The sequence below is a fragment of the Ambystoma mexicanum genome, chromosome 4p (assembly GCF_040938575.1).
Source record: "Ambystoma mexicanum isolate Mex_15411 chromosome 4p, UKY_AmexF1_1, whole genome shotgun sequence".
Taxonomy (NCBI): domain Eukaryota; kingdom Metazoa; phylum Chordata; class Amphibia; order Caudata; family Ambystomatidae; genus Ambystoma; species Ambystoma mexicanum.
In genome coordinates, this window is record NC_090927.1 from 768,373,773 (window position 1) to 768,387,130 (window position 13,358).

Below are 13,358 nucleotides of genomic sequence, written 5' to 3' on the forward strand. Positions count from 1 at the left end.
CGCGTGTGGAACTTCCCGCGCACCCCGTAATACACGTACCCAGGCTAATCGCATGTGGAACTTCCCGCGCACCCTGAAGTACACGTACCCAGGACAATCGCGTGTGGAACTTCCCACGCACCCAGGAGCACACGCACATGCTATTTTTCACACAGCGGGTGTCCGTGTTTGTCGGTACCCCTTTGCACCTCATTTGTCCTAGAGGGCCACTGTATGGCCCATTCATCATGGCTGTATATGGGTGCTTTTTGTTAGCGCACATTTTGGCAAACATTTTTCTCAGTCGCAGGGGCGCTACCGCCTGCTTTCTTGTGGCATACTTGTTTGGCCCTGTGCGCGTCTTTGACCGTGCGCTGGTTTGCCCTATTCGATTCCATGAATACGGGTTGTAGGCAAGCGTGTGGGCGTTCCGCGCACTTGCCTCCTGTACTTCCCCCGTGACGCCCATATTTTCACACGTTGTTCCCCATTCCGAGTGTTACGCCCCGTGTTCCGCCTACTTTTGTTTCGCAGTGGCCGTGGCGCATGCTGTTGGATGACCTGTGCGCCGGCGTGCGCGGCGCACATTTTTAGCGCACATCCAATGTTTTTCTCGCGCACGGACTTCCATGAATCGCTGTGCGCTGGTTTCCCTGCGATTTTCTCACTTGCACTGCGATTTTCGCACTTTTACTGCGATTCGCATGTTTTGGCACCTCTGCGTGGGAATTTTCGGCGCACATTATTTACATGAATCGACCCCAAAGGAGGTAGTATAGTTCTTTTGAACAGTCAAGATTACGACCAGGAATGTGCACAGCAACTGAATGACACAAATACTTATCCTCCCTTGGACACAGATCCCACGGAAGAGATAAGGAAGAACCTAGAGACACTATTGGCAAAAGCGGAGGAGTTGGAATGGATTTCCCATAATACAAGAAAGTTCCTGACAAACTCACATCCTCGCATGCCTTATTTTGACACATTACCGAAAGTCCACAAGGATCCAAACGAACCACCAGGGAGGCCCTTAGTAGCAGGCATGAACAGTATTCTTGAACCGTTGGGAAAATACATTGACTATTTTTTACAACCCATAATTCAAAAAACCAGCACACACATTAAGGACTCCACTCATTTTCTACAACAGCTCAGAACCATACCATTTAATTCCAACCTCATCTGTTTCACCATAGACGTCAAGAGTCTTTATACTTCCATTCCGCATGACTTAGGTAGGGAAGCAGTGGAATGGTTACTGTTACAAGAAGGTGAGATACAGGCAAGAAAGAATTTATGATGGCACTTCTGGAATTCATCAGCAATAACTCCTACTTCCAATACAAAAACTCATATTTTTTACAAGTTGCAGGCCATTGATGGGGGCCACCATGGCACCTTCTTATGCCAATGCATTTATGTACAAATTTGAACTAGAACATGTACTCACAAATCCCCAATGGCATAACAACCTGTCGATATGGATCAGATACATAGATGATATTTTTGGCATTTGGACAAGCACGGAAACTGAACTTTTAACTTTTTTTGACTATCTCAACAGTATAGACACTCGGATAAAGTTCACACATGAATACTCAAACAAAATCATACATTTTCTGCATGTGGAAATAAAAGTCACTGACTGCGAATACCGCACCACGATCTATCGCAAAAGTACGGATCGCAATAATCTTCTATAAAGATTAAGTTTTCATCAACCAAGTCTTATTAAGAATCTCCCCTACAGCTAAATGTTAAGGGTGAAAAGAATAGTCAGCAACCCTACAGATTACCAAGAAGCACTGAAAGAGATGGGGAATACATTTCTGGAAAGAGGTTATTCCCAAGACGAGATAAACACAGCAGTTGCCCGCACAGCTACACAAAACAGAGAAGAACTATTGAAACCTAAAACAAAAACAGAACAAATGCCCCATTGGTCTTTGTATCAAAATATTCTAGGCAAAGCAGTCGGATTAAATCTATAATTAAGAAAAATTGGAACACCATATCTTGCGATCAGAGAATAGAACATCTTTTTAAAGAACTCCCCACTTTTGCATATCAACGGAGCCAGAATTTGAAAGATAAACTGGTCTACACGAAACCTTTGCGCAAAAAGAAGTTAACAGATCGGACAGGCACATTTCCGTGCCTAAATTGCAGCAATTGGAACTACATTATCAAAGGGTCAACCATCGACCACCCAGACTCCGGAGCTAAGATCAAGTTGAAAGACATTGCCACTTGTGATACACAGAATATTGTTTATGGAATAAAATGCCCCTGTGGGCTGTTGTATGTTGGCCAGACACAACGTACTGCTAAAATCCGATGGAATGAACATCGTTCATGCATAAGGAATCATACAACAACTTCGGCGGTGGCCAGACATTGGCAAGAAAAACACCACAATCTGGCACAGATCAGATTTGTAATCTTAGAAGTGGTCCACAAATACAACAAGTATGAGAATCTCCAAAAAAGACTCGACCAACGAGAAACATTTTGGATAGATCGACTGAGTTCTCTGACACCCAAGGGGTTGAATGAAGAAATAAACTATATGTGCTACTTATGAACATCCATACATCTTTTTTGCAATTGAGGATGTACAGACATCTCAGTTTGTCTTCTTTGTATCCAGTTCTACCGTCCCTATAATTTTTGACGATAACATGTCTGTACCCATTGTCTCCTTCCTTTGACCAGATCATTGCGTGTGTTTCCTATACATTTCCATCACAAGTATTCCTATTGTAGATGTTAAGCACTTACTTTTACCTATCTTTACATCTTTCCTTCAATTAAGATTCCTCTTATGGATACACCATCTTCCACTATCCGTTTATTAGACATTTGGGTACTTAACATACCCATACCCCGACATCTTCATGTTACCCACTTCAATTACCTAGCATTCGTTTTAAAGGATAGTTCCGGGACTTTTTTTTTATTGTCCCTACGGTTCGGCCATGTGTTTTTAAGCATAAATCGGTAGATCATATAAAACTTTCCTATGGACCTTACCTGACTTTTCGTCCATTAACGCACTCGAAATCAGCTGTCATTTTGTGATAATCCTATCACTTTCCGCATCGCCCTGGCTGACCTGCTTTTGCGGCACTAAATCAAATCCCCCGCCCCTGAGCCTGACATCAGCAGACGCGCACCGCCCATTTCCCAACGCCAAAGCACGTTTCGTGTCAACAATCGCTGCGCCTCAGCTAATGAAGTGTCGCCATGGAAATGGCAGGACGCCTCTTTCCTCAATAAGTATAAACACACCGTTTCACAACACACAGCAGCAGATTTTCGATTCCATTACTCTCTCTGTGTTACTTTGAGTATTCTGTGACTCGTTTCTGTGCTCTGGTCAGCTACCTTCGCTGCTTCTAGGCCTTGTGAACACCTGTACCATCTCTGTAAATTATTTTACTTTCTTTACCACACAATGGCTACAATAATGCCGTATATGTAAGAGCCCGAGTACACCGAGGAGGAACTACTGGAAAGGCAAGCACGCGAAAACGATGGGGATTCGGACGGCAGTTGGGAGGACCAGTCAACGGATGAAGAGCCTGGACCATGTCGCATGGACGGCGTCTCCACCTGGTGCACGTGCGAGCTAATGCCAACTGAGGAGGAGAACTGCTGCTGCCGTGAAAATTCCGGGTGCTTGGCCTACATTTCGGAAGGCGAGCCAAGTCCGCAATGCATCACCGATCTGCCAGAGTTCAGGGAAGCCTGCCTCTCATGGACCGTGTTGAGGATGATGATGGTGCTTATGCACGAACTTCGCGGCACTGTTCGTCCGCGTAATCCGAGTAACGAGTAAGTATACTCTGGTTGTGATATCAGTGATGCCACTACTATTTCATGGTCGTCCCCCACATATAAAATTACATCTACATATCATTTGAACGCATGTAAATTGGTTCCATATTGTGCATTTTCTAGATAGAATTTTTTTCAAAGCAGAATGACATTTTTTACCTGAATCGACACTGATAATAAAGTTTTGTCATTTTAATACAGTTTGCATCTTTCTTTTTCACAGGTGGTACAGGCTGGTGGCCTATTGTTGCTTCACTTGGTGGCTTCACGGGAGGCTCGGACACCGCGTTCGGAGAGTAATACCTGCCTGTGCGGTACTTGCCATTAGACAACATTTCCCCAGCGACAGTGGACAATACCGCGGATTTTCCCTGGATGTGCTGCAACCGGAACTTTACAATGTGTAATGTTTATTATTTATGTTCAATTGAAATTAAGATCTAAAATAAAACCCAACATATATTTTAACAATGGTTGTTTTGATTTTTTAAATGAATCTAGTGTGTCTCCATTGAATAGTCTTCCTGTGCCTTGTCTTGTCACCCCACATGTCTCCGGCCAGCATCCTCCCTCACGCTGGCCGCCCACCTTCAATCCACATAAGTGTGTCTCCATTCACAAGTCTTCCTGTGTCTTGTCTGCACGACCACCGCCCCAATCCACCCCCCGCCCTATCAAAGGCAGTTCGCACCGGGGTACTTGCGCTGGCAAGTGGAGCTGTCGGGGAGCGATAAAGGCCAAGAGGTGCCAAAGACCATGTACACTTCAAAGTGGTCTATAGAGCATGGGTTGTTGTTCCCATGTCTACCTCCAGACCCCGTGTCTCCTGCCAAGCATCCCCCCTCACGCTGGACGGCCCCCTGCAATCCACATAATGCCACGACATATACACGTCATTCATTCTCAAACACACCCCTGTTTCGAATTTTTTATAACCCACTTCAGATTTCGAATGAGAACTTCTTTGCGCTTTGCTAGTCAACCCGTGAAAGTGCTGGTTATCTGCTCTTCGTCTCTGTGAACTTCCGTGACCACTTCGAGCAAACTCGCCAGTTTGCAACCTGTGAACTGCTCCCTGTTCTACGACAAGAAACTACTCTGATCCCTGCATCTAACTGTTTGTTCGTCAAGGTAAGGCCATGTACCATAATCATTTTGCGTCCAATTTTTAAATGTATATCTATTTGCTAGTAGTCATCAAATTGCATCCATGTTTTCTTATCGTTCAAGACAGTACATGCAAGGAACTAGTCACATGTTCGGACTTTAGTCAAATTATTTTTCTATTTTTTTAAAGTTATTCAAATACTTATCCACATGTGAATAACGTGTATAGTTCCAAGAACCTAAACGAACCTTGCATTGGACCTTTTATGTGTCATTTAATTTTTTAACACATTGGTATTCATTGAGAATTGTTGATCTTTACTTTTCAGAACTTTCCACAATGCCTGCCTGTTCCATTGGCGGCTGCCCTTCTAAGACCCATAATAAATCTGAAGGTACTATAATGCATGTTTTCCCTAAGACAATAGATCAGATAAGAGAATGGGTCCGATATTGCGGATATCCACCGTCTGAACTTGAAAGTAGAGTCCTAGAAGTCTTTGCGGACAAGAGGGGTGATCGATACCGCATCTGCAGCAGGCACTTTAGCTCAGACATGTACTCCACATCATTGCTAATAAAGAAGAACACACCGCGAGCGAGGCGAAAATTGCTCTCAACCGCTATTCCCACTCTATTCGTCCACATCCCTCCACTGGTGAGTCAAGTTTACGTATTTATCTCTCGGCCTTGCGGTAGTGTGTAGCATTAGCTAACAATAATTTCCCCATTTATGTATCCACTCAATATGAAGGCGGAAGATTCTCCATCCGTGTCGTTATTGCAGTCATCAGCCACTTCAAGCTCCTATCGGGTAATCTTACTTGGCTATTCTGCCACTGACTTGTTTTAGGCATGTAAATCAATAGTTTTAATTTATCGTGTAATTATTTTACCTAATGGTACACCCTTGTACTCGTCCTATAGTCTTTGTTTTCAGTTATAATTATTGTTATCCAAAATAATGCAAGTACTGTCTTTCAGGGAGATGCTGAGGAGTCCAACGTATTGACGACTACCGTTGATGTCACTCAGATCTCGAGGTACGTTTCCGGACAGTTTCATCGATGGATATCATCAGATCTTGCATTCTTGTAGCGTGATTGTTACACACAATGTTTCTTTCGTTTTTAGCCATTGATATGTCCTTCTGTCGTCGCCCTCCTATGTGTCTTCTTTTTTCAATATTGTGTTCATTACTAATGAAAGTACTATGTTTCAGGGAGTCGATGGAGCATTAGTCCAAGAAGAAGGGGGAGCATGCAGTTACGGGTCGGCGCAACAGCTTGCAGAAGTGTGCACCGCAGTTACATCGTCCCTTGATGTTCTTATGCATTTCGAGGTATGGATACTGACAGTTCGATCAAGCGAAATCATATGACGTGATTACATCCGCTATACTTCCTTCTTTATTAATGCAAGTACTATGTTTCAGGGAGATGACGGAGCTTCTTCTACAAGAACATCACCCCTAGTAGTTGATGCAGATCTCTGGGTGGTGACACTTCCAACGATCGAGCAAATCGAATCATATTTACATATCCATTATTTATTTTAGACAACTGATCATTTGTGCAAGTCTATTTAGATGAGCCGTTGACGCCTGCACAAAGTTTATGTCCTTTTTAACAAAATAGAAAACCATACTAATGCAATTACTGTGTTTCTTGGAGTCACTGAAGCATCATCTTCAATAATATCATCAATGGAAGTCTTTGAGGAGCCCGAGGTATGGATCTTGACAGTTCCATCTAAGTAGATCAACAATGCGTGAATAATTGTCGTTTGAATGTTCTACACAAAGCGTTCATTCGTGTTCTGCTATTGAGTAGTACGTGTGTATTGGTCCCCAAGTACATTTTGTGTTTTCGATATTATTATACATACTAATGAAAGTTCTATGTTTCAGGGAGTCGTTGGAGCGTCAGTGCGTGATGGATGTGCTTATCATGAAAATATAGTCGTTGCAGCGCAAGAGGAAGTGGAGACATGCACACACGAGTTGGAGCAACAGCGTCCTGATGTTGAAGTTCGAGGCAAGAAAGTTTCAAAGAAAAGAAAGCAAAAGAAGGTTAGTGTCCTGGTCACTATATTATGTTGTTTTTCACTGTTAATAGTTCAATACTGTAAGTTGTGTTTAAACTGAACATCCCTTTTCCAATCTGTCCTCTAGTTGCGAGTGGGTGTACGAACTAGATCTACACAGACAGTGAAGCGAACGAGAGATGTTGCTTGTCAAACCTTTTGGCAGGGACTTGAGACTGGAGATGCATCGTGCCAATGGGAAGAATATGAAGTGATTGACAACGGAGCTATACCACCACCAGTCATTGATAGTGAATGTCCTCCTGGTAGTTCGGATGCAGTCGGAGATAAATTCACAGAATCCACACCCGCAAAAACTAAGACCGCGAGAAAGTTGAAGAAATTGTTTTTTTCTCCCATCGCCGGTGAAGGAACAGATGTTTCAATGGAAGAGAATGTAATGGACGACAATGAAACACCATCAATATCACTGAACATAGCGGAAGATGATATCAGAGATTCTACCTTTCATGTGAGTGACATGTCCTCAATGTTACAGGCCGAACCAGCTGGGATGCAGAGTGACAATATAAGGAAAGAGGCCAAATTCATTGTATTCGATAGTTGTTTGATTGATATTATTATTATGCTGAAATGTGGGCATTTGGTTGGTGGGGAAGTATGTGGGGAGCCATTGATTAATGTGACTCATGCAATTCGAGGCACTAACCTTAAAATACATGCCACCTGTACACAATATCATCCGTTCTCATAGTCTGCACAACCCATGCTGGGGCAACTGCCAGCAGGCAATCTACTTTGTGCAGCGGCTGCACTTTTTAGTGGTTCAAGTTTTAAAAAGTTAGAGTCTTTCTTTCAGTTTGTGGGAATCCATTTCATTGCGAAAAGTCAGTTCTACAAATACCAATCCGATTATCTATTTCCAGCCATTAGCGAAGCTTGGAGAATGGAAAAAATGTCTATTGATAGTACATTTGCGGGCAAACAGTTCAGGCTAGCCGGTGATGGACAGTGCGACAGCCCAGGATTTTCAGCCAAGTACTGCACCTACCACTTTCAGGACATGGAAAGTAAGAAAATTGTGAGTTTGGTGGTCGTGCAGGTGTCACAAAGTACATCCTCAGTGGCCATGGAGAAAGTTGGCTTTGTAGCATCATTGCAAGAACTACAATCGCGGGGAATGGTGATCGACCTGATAGCCACGGACAGACACGTTTCAATTGCCAAGACAATGAGAGAAGAGTACAAAAATATAAATCACCAATTTGACGTTTGGCATGTTGCAAAAACAATCAATAAAAAAATGTCGGCTGCAGGTAAAAAAAAAGATATGCAAGGTATTTCACAGTGGTCCAAGTCAATCAGCAACCATCTTTGGTGGAGCTCAAAAACATGTGGAGGGTCGTTGGAAATTCTACTGGAAAAATGGCGGTCAGTAATGCTACACTGTACAAACGTTCACCGCTGGAACACGAACCAACATTTCCACAATTGTGAACATGGCCATTTGTCCACAGAGGAGGCACGGAAAAAGAAGTGGTTGATTCCTTCATCACCCACTCACAAAGCCATTGAAAAGATTGTATTTGATAAAACTATAACAAGAGATTTGAGGGGACTCACGGAATTCTGCCACACAGGAGATTTGGAGGTGTTCCACAATATGTGCCTAAAGTACAGGCCAAAACGATTGCATTTTGGCATGGAGGGCATGATAAATCGGACTCTTCTAGCGGTCTTGGCACATAACCATAATGTTGGCCGTCAACAAAGTAGGACGACCGGAACTTTAGGGACGCTTCGCTACAATAAGGCCTTCACCAAAAGAAGTAAACAATGGGTGATCAAACCAGTGTTTGAGGATATGCAATATGAGTTTATTGAGAGACTTATTGTCGATGTCATAGATAGGCACATACACGGAGTTGTGAACGAACCTGTGCAGGGGACAACTGCATTGCCACCCAACATTGCCTCTGTTCCATGTCCACCTAAAGCAGAGGTCATTGAGAAATACACATCGCGGTTTAAATGATTGTAATTTGATTGTCTGTTCTCTCGAGTCTCCTCATGTCGCAGGCCCATTGAATATGTGTAGCTATGTATTGTGTAAATAAAAGTGATTGCTCAGTGTACATGCAATATGTCTATTCCACCTTGTTCATTTGCGCATTAAATTAAACCAAACAGTAATATAAATCATTTTTCAAAAATTATAGAATGTCTCCGTATTTATGGTTTTCTGGGGCTGCAAAGCACGCAGACAAAATGCAAAGATGCAGTGTAAATTTCAAGTCCTGTGAGATGGCCTTACACTGAATGTAGCTAACTAGGAATGTGTGCTCGTTCAAAGTGAAGGTCAGCTGCTTTGATTTTTTGCTCGGGTGCCGGAATGGCCCACGACTCAGTATAAGGTTCTATTGTTATTTGACCTTGACAGGCCGGGACCATCCCGAAAGACCTCTTTTTGGGGGTGTGGTGCAGTAACGTGAAAGATAATGAATATAATTTCCGAAACGAAAGCCATTTAATGTTCGTTCATTAGAAGAAATCACGTTGGCATAGAAGGAGTGGTATTTCGTGGCTGCCCGACACACAGATACAATGGAAATTGCAAATATAATGTAAGTAACTCTTTAGATGAGTTTATACCGCAATTTAATTACTATACAGTAGCTTTAAAGATGGGTTAAGGTGTACTTGTTCGTTCTATGTGGCATATTGTTTTGTACCGCGCACTATCTTGAGGAGAACCATCTCCTTTTACGGAAGCACCTCAAAACCTTCCTCTTTGCTTCTGCTTTCTCTCTCCCTCTCCCCTGCTACAACCGGTCCACTGTCTGCGACATCGGTCCTGGGCCCTTCCACTCTCCACCTGCACTGCCTCCCTGTCAACCCCTGCACTGGGGGACTGTCTCAGTATCCTACAGCCCCCCTTCCCAGCACTTGTTCTTCACTTACCTTGCACTCGCCACCAGCTGGCCCTATGTATTTATTATTTTATGCTACTTACCTTGTACTCCACTTCCCCCCTCCCCTTCCCCTTCCCCTTGCACTTTTACCTTCCCCCTACCCCTGCACTTGCGTGATCTGAATTACACCTGGCCTAGTAGGGACGTTGTCTGTCTTCTCCTTGCCCCCCCTCCCTGCCTCGCCACGCCTTGAAACACTTCATCAGTGACGAAGTGGTCCACTGGCGCTCAGGCGGCTCTGAAAAAGGCGGAGGAGAGGGGGTGGGTTACTGGAAATGACGTATAATACCCAGTTGCACTGTCCTAGCTATGAAACAATTTCTCAACCTAATATATAAAATGAATAATTTTAATAAAGATCTGATGGTGAGACTAATTTCATTTTTTATGTTTTTAAAACAGGTACATTCTACATTACTGTCTGTGTCACGAGTACCAGACACCGGCGGATGGCTTTTACAGCCGCCAGTTGCTTCTCTGCGTGAACAACGTTACCACCCTGACCATTTTATGGGACGATCGCCAAGTACAAGTATGCCCTTACGCGGTACTAACGGCTAGATGCAACATACATACCATTGTGGTGGCCTAGTGCCTCGTTGTTGGAACAGCCATGCGATGATCAGTGCGACCGAAGAGCTTATTTTATCGTAAACCAACACCCTGTGTACTGCACACGAACATCGCTTGCCTCAAGACGAACTATTTTGGATCGAGAGCAAATAAAAATGCAAATCGCTGAATATTCTCTAAACATTTGATGTCAAATAAATGTACTTCACCAAATTTACAATCTTGCGGTTTGATTTGAAAGTACAGTTTCAAATTCCGAATTGTGGCGCGCTGTGTTGTGAGCTGATCTGTGAGCTGATCTGTGTTGGTTTCCGGGTTCTGTGTGGAGTCGCGTAGAAGACGCCTGGGCGCGTTTGCCTACGCAGCACAGTCACGTCACGGATAGAGGCGGGGAATATGAATGTTTTGATAAAGTCTGTTTCAGGGGCGGGGGATTTGATTTAGTGCCGCAAAAGCAGGTCAGCCAGGGCGATGCGGAAAGTGATAGGATTATCACAAAATGGCAGCTGATTTCGAGTGGGTTAATGGACGAAAAGTCGGGTAAGGTCCATAGGAAAGTTTTATACGATCTACCGATTTATGCTTAAAAACACATGGCCGAACCATAGGGACAATAAAAAAAAAGTCCCGGAACTATCCTTTAACATCATCCATTATTAGCATAATCATTGGGTTTTTCTAATACTACAGTCATCACGAGTTAATACGATGCCGCACCGCATCTGTTCTGTCCTCAATAACATTTCTATATTGGTTGGTATCCGTTTAACAATTGCTTAGTTTCCCTTTAGCAGTGCACAGCGTTGTCATGGTGATAATCCCCCTCCCGTGCTCTGCATGGAGGTGGGACCCAAGGCGTACGTGTGCCCACGCGATGCCTTTGGATCTCCATTGCAGCACTCGTATACTGCCTTTCAAAACGCATCCGTTCTGTTCTCAGTAACATTTTCATAATGGTTGGTATTCATTTAGCAAATGCTAAGTTTCACTGTAACAGTGCACAGCGTTGTCATGGCGACAATCCCGCCTCCCGTGCTCGCACGGAGGTGGGACCCAGGGCGTACGTGTTTACACGCGACGCCTTGGGATCTCCATGGCAACGCATAAATACTGCTTGTTTCATTTGTGCTTGCGCCTCCGCAAATGCGTTTGACCGGCACGGATCGTTTAGTTGCTGAGTAATGGTAAGCATTTATCTCATGTTTGAGGTTTCTGCGTGTTGACAGATAGACTGTATTCTGATGACTTTTTACGTAACATTAACAGGAAGATTTACTCAGATTGGATTCTTCCTTCACGAGTCTGAGAATCCTTTGAAGCACAAGGTACATTTTAAACAGATTACCTCAATGTTTAACCGATGATTACAATGCTACTCACATTACTGATTTTAGAAAATGGTTTCTTTTTTATTTTTATTTTTTCACAACTACAACTTTACCGTTGGAACACTGTGACACAACTTGTGTCTTCATGTGTTTCTTCTTGTAATCACTGTTGAATGATCTTTCTTACAACATGCTGATTTATTGATCTGAAATAGTGAATTATTGGGCATAATTAAGACTTTGTACGTCCCTGATGAAGATTTCAATAACCGAAATGCATTGGAAAATGTACAAATATTCAAACCAGTATTTTTATGCCTGTCCTCATTGAATATGAAGTAAAATATTCAGGAGCAAAGAAACATCAGAAGATATGAAATAAACATTCTTTTGAGAAAATGATACAGTATGTTTTGAATTTCTACGTATATACAGAACTAACAGTGCAACAGCGCACAATCCCTTCTTTTAGGGCAAACTGAGAGCACCAGTCTTAGTAGAGTGGACACACTCTATTTTTCTTTGTTTAATAACAAACCGTTCAAACATGGCAGGCTAATACAAAATATTGATGAGCTGGTCACCCCTAGTGGGATGCCCATCTATTGGAAGAAGATCAAGGGTCATTCCAGAATAGAGCGGCCAGACAAAACTGGAAACGACCTAGCTGATCAGCTGCCCAAAACCAGAGCCATCCAGGGGGATCTCCTCAAGATTGAGTCCCTGTTGGGGGAAATCCAGGTCACTGCTATCACTATGTCCCAGACAAATGCTCACAATGAACTCTCAACTGCCCAGTGGAGTAAGGAGACCCGAGATACTGATTTAATCACGGCACAAAAAGGGGATGCGATCATTGGAATATTTTATCAACACATTGAGGAGCCTGAGAACTTTCCCCTGATGGATATCGACTACATTGGGAAAGAGGACCTCAGAGTGTTGATGAAGTGTCCCAAAATGTTCAGAATCCAAGACGGGTTTTTGGTAAGGAGATCCCTATCTGGCTGTGACCAATGGGTGGTACCTACCAAATTCCGAAGCCTGATGCTTAGTCACGCCCATAATGCGGCCACAGTCGGTCAACGGGGCTTTCACACTACTTTAGAAATCTTGCGGGAGGTTGCGTACTGGCCACACAAGGGGGAAGGACCTCAACCAATACTTGAAGGGGTGTCTTGTGTATGCATAATTTCAGCCAACTTCACTCACACACCGAGCTCCCCTTCAGAAGAGGGGGATGACACTACCTTGGTCAGATTTAAAAGTAGATTTCATCAGGCCCGTGATTCGCTCCTCTAGGGAAACAAGTATATGTTAACAGTAACATGCTTGATTACCAAATGGGTTGAATGTCTCCCGGCACCAAATTGCAAGGCAGAAACAGCAGCTGCCCTGCTGATCAACCACATCTTCTCGCGTTTTGGCCTATCCTAAAGGATTGAGTGAGACCGAGGAAGTCACTTCACCAGCGAAGTGATGACAAAGATGTGGGAGATACTTGGGGTAA